The sequence below is a fragment of the Sus scrofa genome, chromosome 1, assembly GCF_054392235.1.
Source record: "Sus scrofa isolate SSC_HxYL_T2T_F1_AM1 chromosome 1, Sscrofa_HxYL_maternal_Yorkshire_Landrace_v2.0, whole genome shotgun sequence".
In the NCBI taxonomy this organism is placed as follows: Eukaryota; Metazoa; Chordata; class Mammalia; order Artiodactyla; family Suidae; genus Sus; species Sus scrofa.
The window spans coordinates 276,836,593-276,855,052 of NC_139383.1; the positions used below are offsets into that span (position 1 = coordinate 276,836,593).

The 18,460-nt window shown below is 39.4% G+C and overlaps 1 pseudogene; it reads right to left on the reverse strand.

The window, feature by feature from the left end:
* Positions 1-8,861: 8,861 nt before the first annotated feature.
* Positions 8,862-9,813, reverse strand: LOC146407250 (olfactory receptor 1J4-like; annotated as a pseudogene).
* Positions 9,814-18,460: the final 8,647 nt, after the last annotated feature.

Genomic DNA, 18,460 nt, shown 5'->3' on the forward strand with positions numbered 1-18,460 from the left:
AGGACATTAAGAAAAAGAACCATCTACAGAGGAGAGGCACTGTCACCCGCCTACCTTCAGATTCAAACTGCAAATTTTCCCTGTGTTTCCAGCCTGCCAACCTACCCTTCAGACTTTACAACTGCTAGCCTCAAAATTATATTACAAAATTCTTTAAAGTCTCTCTCTATATATATTTTTTCTTCTTTTATGGCTGCCCCATGGCATATGGAAGTTCCCAGGCCAGGGATCAGATCAGAGATGCGTTTGTGACCTCTGCCACAGCTGTTGTAATGGCATCCTTTAACTCACTGCAGAGACAACACCAATTCTTGTGTGACAGCAAGAACTCAATAAATCACTCTTTCTTAGACATACACACACCATGTTTGTTCTACTGGTCTGTGGAATCTTGACAGGTACACCTTCCATGACCTGAAGTGCCCTAAACTCTGATTCTCTGATAACTCTGAACTAATCAACTACCATACATCTCCCACTTAGTCCCATCCAGCTACAGAGGCCCCCTTAATATTCCTGGAATTGGCCAGGTACTATCTCACATCAGAGTTTTTCTAGGTGTTGATATCCATGCTTTTGACCATGTATCACCTTGGCTCACTTACCTGTCCTCATTAATGTCTTTGGATATTACCTTCCCAATGAGCTCTACCTAGACCACATGGTGTGAAATTATGAACTACACCCCAGCTCTCTTGCTTACCTCCTCCTTTACTTTTTGGAGGTTTTGCCCACACCTGTGGCATGTGGAAGTTCCCAGGCTAGGTCTCAAATTGGAACTGAAGAAGCTGGACTACACCACAGCCACAGCATCTCAGGATCTGAGATTCATCAGCAACCTACACTGCAGTTAGCATCAGTGATGTATCCTTAACCCACTAAGCAAAGCCAAGGTTCTAACCCATGTCCTCATGAGTAATAGTTGGGTTTACTACTGCTCAGCCAAGACAGGAAATCCTTCTGCTCCCTTTTTATGATTTTTGGACCTTACTAAAAGTAACCACTAGAAACTTAACTGAATGTTTGTAGCTTTGGAAGGCAAGAAGCCAAGATATGGAAGTAAACTCAATGTCCATAAACAGATGAATGATAAAGATGTGGTACATAATATAACAGAATATTATTCAGCCATATAAAGAATAAACTAGTGCCATTTTTAGCAACATGGAGGAGCCTAGAGGTTATCATACTAAATGAAGTACACCAGACAAAGAAAATCATATATACTAGGACCAATGAATTTATTTAAAAAATGGAAATAGATCCACAGATATAGAAAACAATTACCAAAGGGGAAAGGGGGGATGGACAAATTAGGAGTTTGGGGTTAACATTTACACACTACCATATATAAAGTAGATAATGAACAAAGACCAAATGTATACATAGCACATAGAATTATACTAGATATTTTCTGAAAAAAATACATAATACATAATATATGTAGAAGTGATTGGAGATTCAGAAGATGGCGGAAGAGTAGGGGGACATGCTCACCCACTCCCACAAACACACACACACACAAAAATCTACAGGTTAAATGAATCACACAGAACAGCAATCAATTGCTGGCAGAAGAACCTAGACTCCAATAACAGCAAGAATCTTGTGACATAACTTGGTAAAACAAGAGAAAAGAGAGTGAGAGAAGGTGAATCCAAACTGGATGGGTGCTCCTGAAAGGGAACTGTGGAGGAGAAAGGGATCCTACACCCTGGAAAGAAACCTACTTGAAGGAAAGATCAACCAAATTAGAGGACTCTCCAGATGCATAGAAGAGTGTAGCAGTAAGTTGGAGTTCTGAAAAGCAGAGAGAGAACCAAACAGATCATCTGAACTACTGGCATAGTCACCAAAAATTGAAATGCTTGGGTGGGGCTGGGCACCGAGACCTCAGCTCTGAGGTTAGTCCCCAGGAACAGAATGGGCTGGAGTGTGAAGACTGCATGGGGGGTCTAGGAACTGGTCTGTCAGGTTTGATTGGGAAGTCTTTGGGGGGGCGGTCTAGGAACCAGTCTGTCAGCTTTGGCAGGGCAGAGACTGCCTGGGAGACTAGAAAACAAAGCATTGTGGGAGAGGGAGCAATATGCTAAGGGCTGGGAAGTGGAAAGCCACATCAGAGGGAACCTGGAAAAAGAGCTGGATTTGGAGGAGAGACAAGGCACCAGTGTTGGGGAGGGGAGAGAAGAACGGGTGGGCACCAATAGAATACTCCCCATGCCACAGTGATCTCACTGGCCCTCCAGCTATCAGAAAGCTGTGCTTCCCAGTGCATCTCCCGTCCCCCTACCCCTCACAAACTTGCCAGACCTGGGGCTGCCTGCCATCCCAGAGGGCTGGCCTCAAAAATTGCTGGAAGCCTATCATTGCAGGGGCTGTCCCTGCTCTGGCCTGCTGGATGTTTGAGGGGCTACACAAACACAGAGTGGCACCAAAAACACTGCCAGCCCCTGGGAAAAGGCCTGCAGCCTAGAAATCTAGAACAAGCTTGGCTGGGCTGTGAAAAGATCTGCCTACATTCTCAGGCAGTCCTTCTGAGTTGGACTGCCCTGGGAAAGAGCTCATGGGTTCTCAGCAACCCAGCTAGCCATTCCAGCACTTGGGGGATGCTGCATTCCCATGGAACACCTGCCCAGCACCACCAGTCCCCCACAAAATCCCCCACAGCTGAGAAAAGCTAGAAAAACTGGGCTGGGCCATGAAAAATCTGCCAATTCTCAGGCAGTCCTTCTGAGTTGGACTGACCTGGGGAAAAGCCTCTTGGGTTTTTCAGCAGCCCAGGTGGCCACTCCAAACCTTGGAGGGTGCTGCACTCCCACGGAACAGCTCTGCAGCATGACCAGTCCCCTGCAAAAGCCCCCACAGCCCAGAAAACCTAGAATAAGCATGGCCAGGCTGTGAAAAATCTGCCTACATTCTCAGACAGTCCTTCCAAGTTGGACTACCCTGGGGAAGAGCCTCTTGGGTTCTCTGCAGCCCAGCCAGCCACTCCAGCCCTGAGGGGGTGCTGCACTCCTGAGAAAAAGCTGCCCAACGCCGCCAACCACCTGCAAGAACAACAGAGCCCAAAAAAAAACACGAGAGCAAGATCTGCCTGACTGAGTGAAATCTGATACCATCGTGGTGTGGACCTCACAGTCCTGTCTGCCCTCAGGAAGTCTTCCTTGATTCAGAGAGACCCTTTCAGACCCACCCACCATCCAGAAAACCACACTGCCTCAAAAAAGACTGACCAACAATGCCAGACCTTGGGAAATATTCCATAGCAGTGCCAAGGCAAAAAAAGCCCAGCCACAGGGAGTACAAATCCACCAAGAAAAAGAAAACAACAAGAAAGATGAAGAAGCCAAGAAACCACCCCCAGTTAAACCAACAGGAAAACTCACCTAAAGCAGTCAACAATGAAACACATCTCTGCAGTCTGACAGACCTGGAGTTCAAAAGGGAAATAGTGAAAATACTGAAGGAATTAAGAGAAGATATGAACAGTAATGCAGACACCCTCAGAAAGGTCCTAGAAAATATAAGGAGGAGCCAAGAAAAATTAGAAAATTCATTGGCAGAGACACAAATGGAACTAAGGGCAGTAAAAACCAGAATGAATAATGCAGAAGAACGAATCAGTGATATGGAAGATAGAATAATGGAAATCACTCAATCAGGTCAGCAGACAGAAAATCAAATCAAAAAACAGGAAAGCAATATAAGAGACCTATGGGATAATATAAAGCGGGCCAGTCTATGCATAATAGGAATTCCAGAAGGAGTAGAAAAAGATAAGGAAATGAAAAATACATTGAAGAAATTATCACTGGAAACTCCCCAAATCTAAAGGATACTGAGTTCAAGATACAGGAGACACAGAGGGCCCCAAACAAGTTGAACCCAAATAGACCCACATTATAATAAAAATGGCAAAAGTTAGTGATAAAGAGAGGATCCTCAAGGCAGCAAGATAAAAGCAGAATGTTACCTACAAGGGAACCCCCATAAGGTTATCAGCTGATTTCTCTACAGAAACACTACAGGCCAGGAGGGAATGGCAAGAGATATTGAAAGTGCTAAAAGGAAAACATATGCAGCCTAGAATACACTATCCAGCAAAAATATCCTTTAAAATACAAGGAGAAATAAACAGTTTTTCCAACAAACAAAAGCTAAAAGAATACAGCAATACAAAACCCAGGCTTAAAGAAATACTGAAATGGCTTCTCTAAACCAATAAGAAAGCAAGGAAAGAAAGGGAGGAAAAAGGAAAAAAAAAAGAGGAGGAACTAAGTTTGAGGAAACCATAACCAGAGAGCAGTCACTCAAATAAGCCAGCATACAGATTTAAACATAAACATGTTTCAAAAAAAATAAAATTAAAAAGAAAAAAAAAGAGAGTCATCAAAATCATAAAATGTGGGCAAAAGATGTTGGAAATAAATAGACCCTTTTTGTTTACTTGTTTGTTTCTCTTCTTAATTTTAATATAGTACTGAAGTGTTTGAACCTACAGACCATCAGGCTAAAACACACAATTATACGACGGGATTAGCATACTTAAAAAACAGGGCAACCACAAGCCAAAACCAAACACTGCATTCGTAAAAAATGGAAAAAAAAACCACTCAAACAGGTAATAATCGGAGACAATCCAACCAAAAAAACAAAGGAAGAATGGAGAACCAAAGAATCAACTGGAACATGAGGTTAAAAGTGGCAATAAATAATCATCTATCAATTATCACCTTAAATGTCAATGGAATGAATGCTCCAATCAAAAGACACACAGTGGCTGAGTGGATAAAAAGGCAAAAGCCTTCAATATGCTACCTACAAGAAACTCTCTTTAGGACAAAGGATACATATAGATTGAAAGTGAGGGGGTGGGAGAAAATATTTCACACCAATAGACATGACAGGAAGGCAGGAGTCACAACACTCATATCAGACACAAGAGACTTTAAAACAAAAGACATCAAGAAAGACAAAGAAGGACACTCTTTAATGATTAAGGGATCCATCCAAGGAGAGGATGTTACTATCATCAACATATATGGCCCAAATACAGGAGCACCCAGATACATACAACAAATATTAACAGACATAAAAGGAGAAATTGATGGGAATGCAATCATAGTAGGAGACCTTAATACCCCCCTCACATCAATGGACAGATCCTCTAGACAGAAAACCAATAAAGCAACAGAGATCCTAAAGGAAACAATAGAAAACTTAGACTTAATTGACATCTTCAGGACACTACATCCAAAAATATCGGAATACACATTATTTCCAAGTACACATGGAACATTCTCAAGAATTGACCACATATGGGGACACAAAGCTAACCTCAATAAATTTAGGAGCATAGAAACCATCTCAAGTATCTTCTCTGACCACAATGCCATGAAATTACAAGTAAACCATGGAAAAAGAAATGAGAAAAAACCTACTACATGGAGACTAAACAACATGCTACTAAAAAACCAATGGGTCAATGAGGAAATCAAGAAGGAAATTAAAAAAGACATTGAAACAAATGATAATGAAGACACAACCTCTCAAAATCTATGGGATGCTGCGAAAGCAGTGCTCAGAGGGAAATTTATAGCCATACAAGCCTTCCTCAAAAAAGAAGAAAGATCCCAAATTGACAACTTAACCCTCCACCTAAGTGAATTAGAAAAAGAAGAACAAAAAAGTCCTAAAGTCAGCAGAAGGAAGGAAATTATAAAGATCAAAGAAGAAATCAATAAAATAGAGATTCAAAAAACAATGGGGAATATTGATAAAACCAAGAGCTGATTCTTTGAAAAGGTAAACAAATTGACAAACCCCTGGCCAGACTCACTAAAAAGAGGAAAGAAAGAACCCAAATAAATAAAATAAGAAATGAAAAAGGAGAAATCACAACGGACACTGCAGAAATATGAAAAACCATAAGAGAACACTATGAACAAATATATGCCAACAAATTTGACAATCTGGAAGAAATGGAGAGTTTTCTAGAATCTAAGAGCATGCCAAAACTGAATCAAGAAGAAACAGAACAGCTGAACAGACCCATCACTAGAAATGAAATTGAAGAAGTCATTGAAAACACTCCCTACAAATAAAAGCCCAGGACCAGATGGCTTCACAGGTGAATTCTATCAAACATATAAAGAGGAATTGGTGGCCATCCTCCTTAAACTCTTTCAAAAGGTTGAAGAAGAAGGAATACTCCCAAAGACATTCTATGAGGCCACCATCACCCTCATTCCAAAACCAGACAGAGGTACCACCAAAAAAGAAAACAATCAGTCAATATCTTTGATGAATATAGATGCAAAAATTCTCAACAAAATCTTATCCGACCGAATCCAACAACATTGCAAAAAGATCATACACCATGACCAGGTAGGGTTCATCCCAGATTCACAAGGATGGTTCAACATACGCAAATCAATCAGCATCATACACCACATTAACAAAAAAAAAGTCAAAACCATATGATCATCTCAATAGTCGCAGAAAAAGCATTTGACAAAGTCCAACATCCATTCATGATCAAGACCCTTGCCAAAGTGGGTATAGAGGGAGCATTCCTGAACATAAAGCCATTTATGACAATCCCACAGCAAATAAAATACTCAATGGGAAAAACTGAAAGGCTTCTCACTCAAGTCTGGAACAAGACAGGGATGCCCACTCTCACCACGGCTCTTCAACATAGTTTTGGAAGTCCTAGCCACAGCAATTAGACAAACAAAAGAAATAAAAGGCATCCATGTAGGAAGAGAAGAGATAAAACTGTCACTGTATGCAGATGACATGATACTATACAAAGAAAACCTTAAGAACTCAACCCCAAAACTACTTGAACTGATTAAAAAATTCAGCAAAGTAGCAGGATATAAGATTAACATTCAGAAGTCAGTGGCACTTCTGTATACCAGCAATGAAATATTAGAAAAGGAATACAAAAATACAATGCCTTTTCGAAATGCACCTCACAAAATCAAATACCTCGGAATACACCTGACCAAGGAGGTAAAGGACCTATATGCCGAGAACTATAAAACTTTAATCAAAGAAGATGTAAAGAAATAGAAAGATATTCCATGTTCCTGGATTGGGAAAATCAATATTGTAAAAATGGCCATACTACCCAAAGCAATCTACAGCTTCCATGCTATCCCTATTAAATTACCCAGGACATTTTTCACAGAACTAGAACAAACAATCCAAACATTTATAAGGAACCACAAAAGACCCAGAATCGCCAAAGCAATCCTGAGAAACATAAACCAAGCAGGAAGCATAACTCTCCCAGATTTCACGCAATACTACAAACCCACAGTCATCAAAACAGCGTGGTACTGGGATCAAAACAGATGGACAGACCAATGGAATAGAATAGAGAACCCAGAAAAAAACCCTGACACCTATGGTCAATTAATCTTTGACAAGGGAGGCAAGAACATAAAATGGGACAAAGAAAGGCTATTCAGCAAGCATTGCTGGGAAACCTGGACAGCTGCATGCAAAGCAATGAAACGAGAACACACCCTCACACCATGCACAAAATAAACTTAAAATGGCTGAAAGGCTTAAATATAAGACAAGACACCATCAAACTCCTAGAAGAAAACATAGGCAAAACACTCTCTGACATCAACATCATGAATATTTTCTCAGGTCAGTCTCCCAAAGCAATAGAAATAAGAGCAAAAATAAACCCATGGGACCTCATCAAACTGAAAAGCTTTTGCACAGCAAAGGAAACCCAAAAGAAAACAAAAAGACAACCTTCAGAATGGAAGAAAATATTTTCAAATGATTCAACGGACAAGGGCTTAATCTCTAGAGTATACAAGCAACTTATACAACTCAACAGCAAAAAAGCCAACAACCCAATGGAAAAATGGGCAAAAGACCTGAATAGATATTTTTCCAGGGAATATATATAGATGACCAGCAAACACATGACAAAATACTCAACATCGCTGATTATAAGAGAAATGCACATCAAAACTACCATGAGATACCACCTCACACCAGTCAGAATGGCCATCATTCATAAGTCCACAAATAACAAGTGCTGGAGGGGCTGTGGAGAAAAGGGAACCCTCCTGCACTGTTGGTGGGAATGTAAACTGGTACAGCCACCATGGAGAACAGTTTGCAGATACCTTAGAAACCCACACATAGAACTTCCATATGACCCCACAATCCCACTCTTGGGCATCTATCTGGACAAAACTCTACTTAAAAGATACACATGCACCTGCATGTTCATTGCAGCACTATTCCCAATAGCCAGGACCTGGAAACAACCCAAATGTCCATCGACAGATGATTGGATTCGGAAGAGGTGGTATGTATACACAATGGAATACTACTCAGCCATCAAAAAGAATGACATCATGCCGTTTGCAGCCACATGGATGGAGCTAGAGAATCTCATCCTGAGTGATATGAGTCAGAAAGACAAAGACAAACACCATGTGATATCACTTATAACTGCAATCTAATATCCAGCACAAATGAACATCTCCACATAAAAGAAAATCATGGACTTGGAGAATAGACTTGTGGCTCCCCGATGGAAGAGGGAGGGAGTGGGAGGGATCAGGAGTTTGGGGTTATCAGATACAACTTGGAATGGATTTCCAGGGAGATCCTGCTGAGTAGCATTGAGAACTATGTCTAGATACTCATATTGCAACAGAAGAAAGGGTGGGGGAAATGTATACATGTAAGGATAACTTGATCCCCTTGCTGTACGGTGGGGAAAATAATTAATTAAAAAAAAAGAAAATGCTAGAGAAATGTGTGACCAACTTACTAAGGATTTTCAAACAATGTCAGTGGATGAAATAAGAACATGATTAAGTGATTCTCACTTGGTGAAAAGAGTTGTTGTTTCTTAAAAGAATCCCCAGAGCCAAGCTCATGTCTTTGTTTCTCAGGATGTAGATGAAAGGGTTCGGCATGGGAGATACCACAGTGTACATCATGGAAGCAATGATGTCCTTGTCATGGAACTGGCCTGATAAGGAGGAAAAGAACACTGCCGTCATTGTTCATCGAATAGAGACACCACAGAGAGGTGGGAGACAGGTGGACAAGGCATTGCTGAGCCCCTTAGTAGAGGGGACACTCTGGATGGAGAACCCAATATGCCCATAAGAGACCAGGAAGCCACTCAATGGAAAAAGGAGAGCCACAGACACTACAGTGAATATGACCAGCTCATTGAGAGAGGTGTCTGGGCAGGAAACCTTAGCAGGATACTAAGGTCACAGAAGAAGTGGGGGATGATGTTGTCAGCACAGAAGGACAGTTGAGTTAGGAGGAGGGTGTGGGTTCAAGGCATTGGCACAGGAGAGGATCCAGGATCCAGCCAACAGACATAGACACAGATCCTCCTTCATGATGATGGCATAGTGTAGAGGGTGACAAATAGCCACAGACCTGTTGTAGGCCATCACTGCAAGAAGAAGTTTATCAAAGCAAGCAAAATCATGAAAAAAATATGTCTGTGTTTCACACCCTGCATTGGGAATGGATTGATCTTGAGTCTGCATGTTCATCAGCATCTTAGGGACAGTAACAGATGAAAAAGGAGACATCCATGAGAGCCAAGCAGCTGAGGAAGAAGTACATTGGGGTTTGGAGGTGAGGGTCCAGCCTGATGAGCAGGATGATGAGCAGATTCCCCAGCACCATGGTCAGGTACATGCCCAGGAACAGGGCAAAGAACATGCCCTGATGCTCTGGCTGGATGGGGCGCCTCAGGAGGAGGAACTCAGACACATGGCTCTGGTTATCCCTCCTCATGCTGCTTTTCTCTCTTCTGGGAATGGAGAGAAAGAAGAAATTCCAGGAACTTAGAAGTACCAAGAGTAGCAGTTACCACGTGGTCACGTGGTTTCTCAGAGTGACTGTGTCAGTGTACAGACAGGTCTCACTGCACTGCACTCACACACTGAAGCCTCATCCACTCTGGTGAGAGCAACACAACATGATTTATCTGAACACTGATATGGTGATGGGAAGAAAGTATATGACTTCAATCAAACACTTCAGTGGAAATAAGGAACTGCTCATGCTCTTTTTCAGAGAGTGGAGACTTAATGATAGACAGTAGGGATACAGTGATAAATAAGATACAGTCCCTTCCATGGCTCTTCAGTCAAGCTATTTATGTGCTTGTGTCTGTTTTACATACACACATTATACACACACACATTATATAGATGCACACCACTTAAAGCATTATTTGGAATATTAATACAACATATACAAAAAAAGTGCTCAAGACAAAAACTTACTTATCATTAAAAATATTTAGAAACAAACAAGAAAGAAAGAAAGAAGGAAAATTAGGAAAGAAAGGGGAAGAAATAAAGAAAGGAAGGAAATAAGGTAGGAAGGGAGGAAAAGACAAACATTAAGAAATTTCCTCAAAAAACTCAATGGAAATTCATATGATGAAGGAATTTTACCCCTGGTTATGTACTCAGAATAACTGAAAGCAGGGTCCAAAATATATGTGCATGCCCATATTAAAACAGATTTATTCACAGTAGCCAAAATGTCAAAAGAACCCAAGTCATTTTCCAAATGATTGGATAAATAATATGTGGTCTATATATATACAATGGAATATCTTCAGCCATAAAAAGGAAAGAAATCCTGATAAGCCACGACATGAATGAACCTTGAAAACATTATGCTAAGTAAAATCATTCAGTCACAAAAGTGTAAATACTGTAAGATTCCATTCATATGAGATTCCTAGAAGATCCAAATTAATAGAGACAAAAAATGGAAAAGTGGAATGGTGACTGCCAGGAGCTGGTGGGGTAGGAAAATGACAAGTTATTGTTAAGTTGGTACAAAGTTTCCATTTGGGAAGATTAAAAATTATGGAGGTGGATGGTGGTGATGGTATGGTTATACAACAATGTGAAATACTTAGTTACACAGATGTGTACACAAAAATTATTGAAATGTTAAATTTTGTTACATATATTTTAGCAAAATGGGAAAAAGACAACCTTTTCAGCAAGTATTGCTGGAAAATCTGGACAGCTGTATGCAAAGCAATGAAACAACACACCCTGACACCATGCAAAACGGCTGAAAGACTTAAATATAAGACAAGACACCATCAAACTCCTGGAAGAGAACATAGGCAAAACATTCTCTGACATCAACATCATGAATATTTTCTCAGGTCAGTCTCCCAAGGCAAGAGAAATAAGAGCAAAAATAAACCAATGGGACATAATCAAACTGACAAGCTTTTGCACAGCAAAGGAAACCAAAAAGAAAACAAAAAGACAACTGACAGAATGGGAGAAAATAGTTTCAAATGATGCAACTGATAAGGGCTTAATCTCTAGAATATATGAGCAACTTATACAACCCAACAGCAAAAAAAAACAATCAATCAATGGAAAAATGGGCAAAAGACCTGAATAGACATTTATCCAAAGAAGATATACAGATGGCCAGCAAACACATGAAAAAATGCTCAACATCGCTGGTTATAAGAGAAATGCACATCAAAACTACCATGAGATACCACCTCACACCAGTCAGAATGGCCGTAATTAATAAATCGACAAATAGCAAGTGCTGGAGGGGCTGTGGAGAAAAGGGAACCCTCCTGCACTGTTGGTGGGAATATAAGCTGGTACAGCCACTATTGAGAACAGTATGGAGGTACATTAGAAAACTATACATACAACTACCATATGACCCAGCAATCCCACTCTTGGGCATATATCCAGACAAAACTATACTTTAAAAAGGCACACGCACCTGCACGTTCATTGCAGCACTATTCACAATAGCCAAGACATGGGATAAACACAGATATCCACTGATAGATGATTGGATTAGGAAGATATGGTGTATATATACACAATGGAATACTACTCAGTCATTTAAAAAATCCAAAATAATGCCATTTGCAGCAATATGGATGGAACTAGAGACTCTCATCCTGAGTGAAATAAGCCAGAAAGAGAAAGAAAAATGCCATATGATATCACTTATATGTGGAATATAATATAAGGCACAAAGGAACCTTTCCACGGTAAAAAATCATGGAATTGGAGAATAGACTTGTGGTTTCCAAGGGAGAAGAGGAGTGAGTGGGAGGGACTGGGAGCTGGGGTAAATAGATGCAGAATGTTGCCTTTGGGATGGATTAGCAATGGGATCCTGCTGTGTAGCACTGGGAACTCTGTCTAGTCACTATGATGGAACACATAATGTGAGAAAAAAGGAATGTATACATGTGTGTGTAACTGGGTCACCATGCTGTACAGTAGAAAATATATATATATATATATATATAATTTAAAAAGAAAAAATTAATGAAGAAAATTTATCACAAGTCAATAAATACTGACTAAAATATCAATGAAAAGGAAACTGACCCCAAAAATATATAAATCATCTCATTATTTGGTTAGAATTAGTAAGGAGACATTAGGAATTAAAGATGAAAAAGATACAGGAGTCCATCAAGCAAGATTATGTAGGTTCCTGAAAATGTGTGTTTACTTCTATGGTCTCACTCTCACTTCCAGGAAACAGTACAGGCCCAGACCATGGACACCCCTTGAAGATTAGTAGATTGATAGCACTTGACTCATTGCATTTTTAATAAATTTTCCAATAAATACCTTCCTTCATATCTGCCATTGCATCTCTCTGACCTTCCACCCCTAGGGACTTAAAATGGCTAGTTTTGAGCATACATGCAAAGTGATGGACATGAGAATTTGACAAATGAGGTGAGCACAGAGCTGAGATATTACAGTTGCTGGAATACCAAGAAACTATATCAGAACTTACAGTCATCTGTTCAACTAGACAAGGTTCCAAAATTGACCCCACTTTGTTCCCAATAGTGGAGATGTGGAAATCTTCAAACATAAATGAGGAACACAGCAAGAAGTTCAAGAGCCTTCAAAGCATCTGTACAAAATTCTACCAACTTAGTATAAAGAGGACTTTATTTGATGCCTGTTTATATCTAGAGATGTGACAAAGAAACAGTCAGGCTGTGAGGCTGTCTGACCAGGTCAAATGCTTATATATATTTCCAAGGCCTTCCTGAGGCCATCTCTGCTCTACAGCCATCCAAGGAGAGAAGAGGAAGATTGTGAGTGTGTTACACACAGAAACAGATACTCAGCATGACACATAGTGACACAAAAACAAAACCCCAGGTGCTGATTTTTTGCCATCTTCAAACTATACTCACCATAGTTGGAAGTGAGGTTTGTATCTATTCATATCAACTAACTTACAAGTTTAAAATGAAATCATTTGTCACACACAATTTAAAAAACATGCAAACAAGAACTCTTCTACACTTATGGTGGAGAGGTGTGGCCATTATGGAAAACAGTATGGAGATTCTCCAAACATTCAAAATAAAACCACCACATGATACAGTAATCCCACTTCTGGGTGTAGACAAGAAAGGACTGGAATCAGGAGATCAGAGAAGTATCTACTCTCCCATCTTCACTGAAACTCTGTGCACAAAGATAAGCTATGGAAGCAAGCTGCATGTCCATTGACAGATGAATGGAAAAATTGATAAACACAAAGTGGTTTATAATTTTGCGTTTAAAAAAGTATATCCTGTCATTTCTGAAAACAAGGATGAACAAGGAGAACGTTATGCTGAGTGAAATAAGCCAGACTTACGAGGACAAATATTACAAAATTCACCTTGAGAAACTCACAGAAGAACAGAATAAATGATAGTCACCAAGGACTATGAGAAGAAAAGTAGTATTGTTATTTAATTTAAATAAAGTGTCAGTTATGCAATATGAATTAGTTCTAGAGACCTGCTATACAGCATAATGCCTAGATTCAAAAATACTATAATGTGCACCTAAAACTTCCTTAAAAGAGTAGATCTCATGTTAAGTTTTCTTACCACATAAAAAGGACACAAGGACATTTTGAGAGGAGACAGATAAGCTGATGACCTTGACTGTGGTGGTAGCTTCAAAAGTGTGTGCACATGTCCAAACCCCTCAAATATTGTACATTAAATACATGCACTTTTTTCTATATCAATTACACCTCACAAGCTGTTTTACAAAAAAAAAATATGCAAAGACAACATCCAGTCACCCACACAACTCACAATCCATACGTACCATACACACAGAAACTCCACTACACACACTGAGAATCACATGTGATCAAACACAACGCACAAATAATATAAAATGAAGCAGCATACACACAGTGACCCAAGCACACACATGTGTATCACAGATTTCCAGCCTCCATGGACTATTATTAGCACTGAACAATATGACTTTCCACAAGGATGAAAACACTCTATAGCTGTGTTGTCTACTACAGCAGCACCAGTCTCCTGTGACTACTGGAGCTTTGAATTACAGCTAGTGCAACTGAGATACCCAAATTTTAATTTTAGATCATTTTAATTAACTTCAATGTTGTGGGCACTTGAGGCTGGTGGCACCATTTAGGTCAGTGTGTGAATCAGTCACTAAAACACATGGTTATATGGCCAACATAAACACACTTTCTCTACCTCTTTTTCCTAGTCCTCACATCAATACACACATCTAGGCCACATGATGGTTCCCCACTTTGCTCTGATCTCTGCTGGTACAGGACACTACCAGAGGACTCATATCAATGGCCTGAGGATATTTAGCACTTCCCCACCTGTTTACAAGAAGGAGAACAATGAGTAGGGAAGATCACATTTACCAACAAAACTGAGACCCCAGGGAACACACCCCTGAGCTTCTGCTTAGAGAAGAACACAACTGAGTTAATTGCCCAATTTCTTGCCTTCCTCTAGAGATGAGTCCAGTGCAGGGACCGAAGGGACTAAACTACAGGAGTCCCAGAAGATGTCTCTAATGTCAGTGACACATTGGTCTTCCCACTGCCTGCTCATGTGGAGAAGTAGAGACCATGAACTCCCTTGAACTTTGAAGAACCTACAATGGAATCTCCCACTCCATCCACTGCAGAAAGGACCAAATGGAGTAGGACCAGCCCTTGAGAGCCCACACCACTGAACCTTAAGTGTGTTGGAGCTCACATCCCATCACCATCATTTATTCCATCTATATGAAACCAAAAAGACCCACAAAAGACAAAGCCTTCTTGAGCAAAATGGACAAAACTGCAGGCATCACATTTCCTGAATGCAAACTATATTTCAAGCCTTTAGAAATCAACACAGTAAGTTAGTGACATTAAAATACACAAATAAAATTTTGGAACAAAATATGAAGCCCAGAAAGAAAACCACACATATATGATAAACAGATCTTTGCTAAGGGAGCCAAAAACACACATTGGGGAAAAATCAGTCTCTTCAATAAATGGTGCTGAGAAATTGGATATCCACACACAAAAGCATGAAAGTGAATACACAACAGTGAAAACAACTGTCTGTGCCATCCCATCCTAGGAACTAAAGTTGCTTGACACCTTTGTTGGCAACAACGTGGCCATAAAGAGCTATTCAGGGGCATCTCACAGTTCACAGCCATGTTCCAACAAAATGTTTGGGTCTAGAAGGTATTATGCTCTGTGAAATAATGCAGAGAGACAATAATAAATATCATGGTATCTTACTTATTTTTGTAGACTGAAAATCAAAAAGACAAATCAACAAAACCAAGTGAAAACAGATTCATAAATACAGAGACGAAATCAGTGTTTGCCAGAGAGGACATTGTATGGGGGAGAGGGATGAGATAGTTGATGTGGATGAAGAGGAAGAACTCTCCAGTTATAAAATAAAGAAAACATGGGATTTAATATAAAGCACAAAGAATATGATCAATTATACTTTTGGAGACAAATATATACTAGATTAATGATTGTGATGATCATTTCATAATGTATGAAAATGTCACATAATCACATAATACACCTGAAAATAATGTAATATTGTTTGCAAACTACATTTCAAATGGTGCCTAGACAGGGACTTGAAACCTGCACCCTCAGATTAAATATCTGTTTCTCTATTGACTGAGCTACCAAGGCCCTACAAATTGTATTTCAATAAAGTTAGTCAAATGGTTTGGTTCTAGAATAGTCCTCAAATTATCATTTCTAATGCTAAATAATTTTATGAACATTTGGTTCTTTGGCTAATGGCTTTATCCATGTTTGAAAACTAATAAAAAATATCAGCCTTACATTCCCAGATTTTTTCAAAAATTGCAGAACCTTCATTAAAAATTTGTGCTCGTTGGAGTTCCCTTTGTGGATCAGCAGGTTATGAACCCTACTAATATCCCTGGCCTCACTCACTGGGTTAAGGATCAAGCATTGCCACAAGCTGCATTGCAGGCCACAGATGTGGCTTGTATCCATTGTTGCTCTTGCTGTGGTTATAGGCTGGCAGCTACAGCTCCAATTCTACCCCTAGCCTGGGAACTTCCATACGCCACAGGTGTGGCCCTAAAAAGAAAAAAAAATCCAATTACTATGACCGATTGGTTAAGGTGGTTTCTGCCAAGTCCTCTACAGTAAGTTACCATTTAAACCTTTGTAATTAACTAAGTATCATTTGGTAGACATCCTTAGACTATATAACCCCACAACACTTGTCAGTGCAATTAAACTCACTATATCTAATATACATGGATGATTCTTATATTTAAAAAATCAGTTTCAAATGTGGTGGCCTAATGGTGGTTTTCTAATTTGATCATTTCCCCTATGTCTATTAGCTACAGCTATTCTCCTATAGGAACTTCCCTAACTCCACATTCATTTGTTTTTTTTTTTCACTGATTTATTTATATCATCACAGACTCATGAAATCTTATTTATTCTCTGAGTTGGAAGAAATTACTGATGTTACTCATTTTGAAGCTCTAATTATCCCAGTTTTGGCCAATGGGAGCCCCTTTGAGCTGGCTCCTGTGTCCCAATGATTCATTGTGCACTTTTTATTTTCTAGCTCAGCAAAATTTCCCTGATCTTGCTGTGTCCTGGCCCCAGCCCTAGAATCAGCCATTTTTCTAAGTCACTTTGGTTCTTGTTAGAGGAGACTGATACTCAAACATCAAATTTGGGGGTTTCCCACTGAGGCATAGAGGGAATGAATCCAACTCGTCCAATCCATGAGGTTGTGGGTTCCATCCCCAGCCTTGCTCAGTGGGTTAAGGACTTGGAATTGCCTTAAGCTGTGTTGTATGTCACAGGCGGTGCTTAGATATGGTGTTGCTGTGGTGTAGGCCAGCAGCTATATCTGCAATTAGACCCCTAGCCTTGGAACCTCCATATGCCATGGGTGCAGCCCTAAAAAAAAAGAAAATCAAATTTGGCATTATGTGCATTTTTTGCTTACAAGGCTTCTAAGTGATCTCAGAGTTTACAGGCAGAAAGCATACACCAAAAAAAAACACAGGATGTAGAAACTTGGAACAAGCAAACTAAAGGAATGGTTACCCCTAGGAGATGGGTCAGGAGTGGGAAAGAAAGATTGGGATATGGGAACCAGATACTGATATATAATTTCAATCAGTTTCTACACATTAAAACCCCTGAGTTCAAGCTGGTATCTTCAATTCTAGTTTGACACCAAAAAGTTCTTTCTAGCCTCTCTTTTTCCATGTACATTGCACCTTTCCCCCATTGAAAAGTCAGTCTCTTTTCCAGAACAAATTTATTTGTTTACTAAACTTTTGAATATATCTAATTTCAGAATCTTGATCTCAAAGCACTGTTAATGACAAACTAACTTCCACTCAAAAAAGTTGGTTACCAAAAAAAATGTGCTTACAACTTTTTCATTATTGTGAGTAGTGTATAGAGAAAATCCAGTGTTTAATAATAACAATTACTTTATTTTCCCTTTAGTCTGATTATGATATTACCTCAAAATATAGCTATGCTTATTTTTTGTTTTATTTCATTTTTCTTTATTTTCTATCATCTTCTTATTTTTCAGTAGTGAAAGATAACATGGTCCAAACTATACAGATAAATACACTCATATCCCCATCTTTTCTATCCTGTTCCCACCCCATCCCCTGTAGGTAAGCAGTTTCATTAGTTTCAAATTTGTTCTTCATGTGTTTCTTCTAGCTCAGTGGGAAGATTCATATATATATATATTACTTTCCCTTCTTTTTCACATAGGAAATAGCATGTGATAGACACCTTTTTATGCATTGTTTTTTTACATTTAATAGTATAACTTGGAAATCCCTCCATATTGATTCATAGGTATCTTTGCCATTATTTTTTCATAGCTGTGAAGTACTCAACTTCATTGATGTGCTGTAGTTCCCTTTTGAAGTCCTAGAATAAAATAGCAGTGATAGATGGACTAAATGCCACATAATTACATACCTCAAAGGCTTAAAATGGTAAATTTCATAATGTGTAGTACATTACATCACAAGAAAAAAATTTAAGAAAAAGT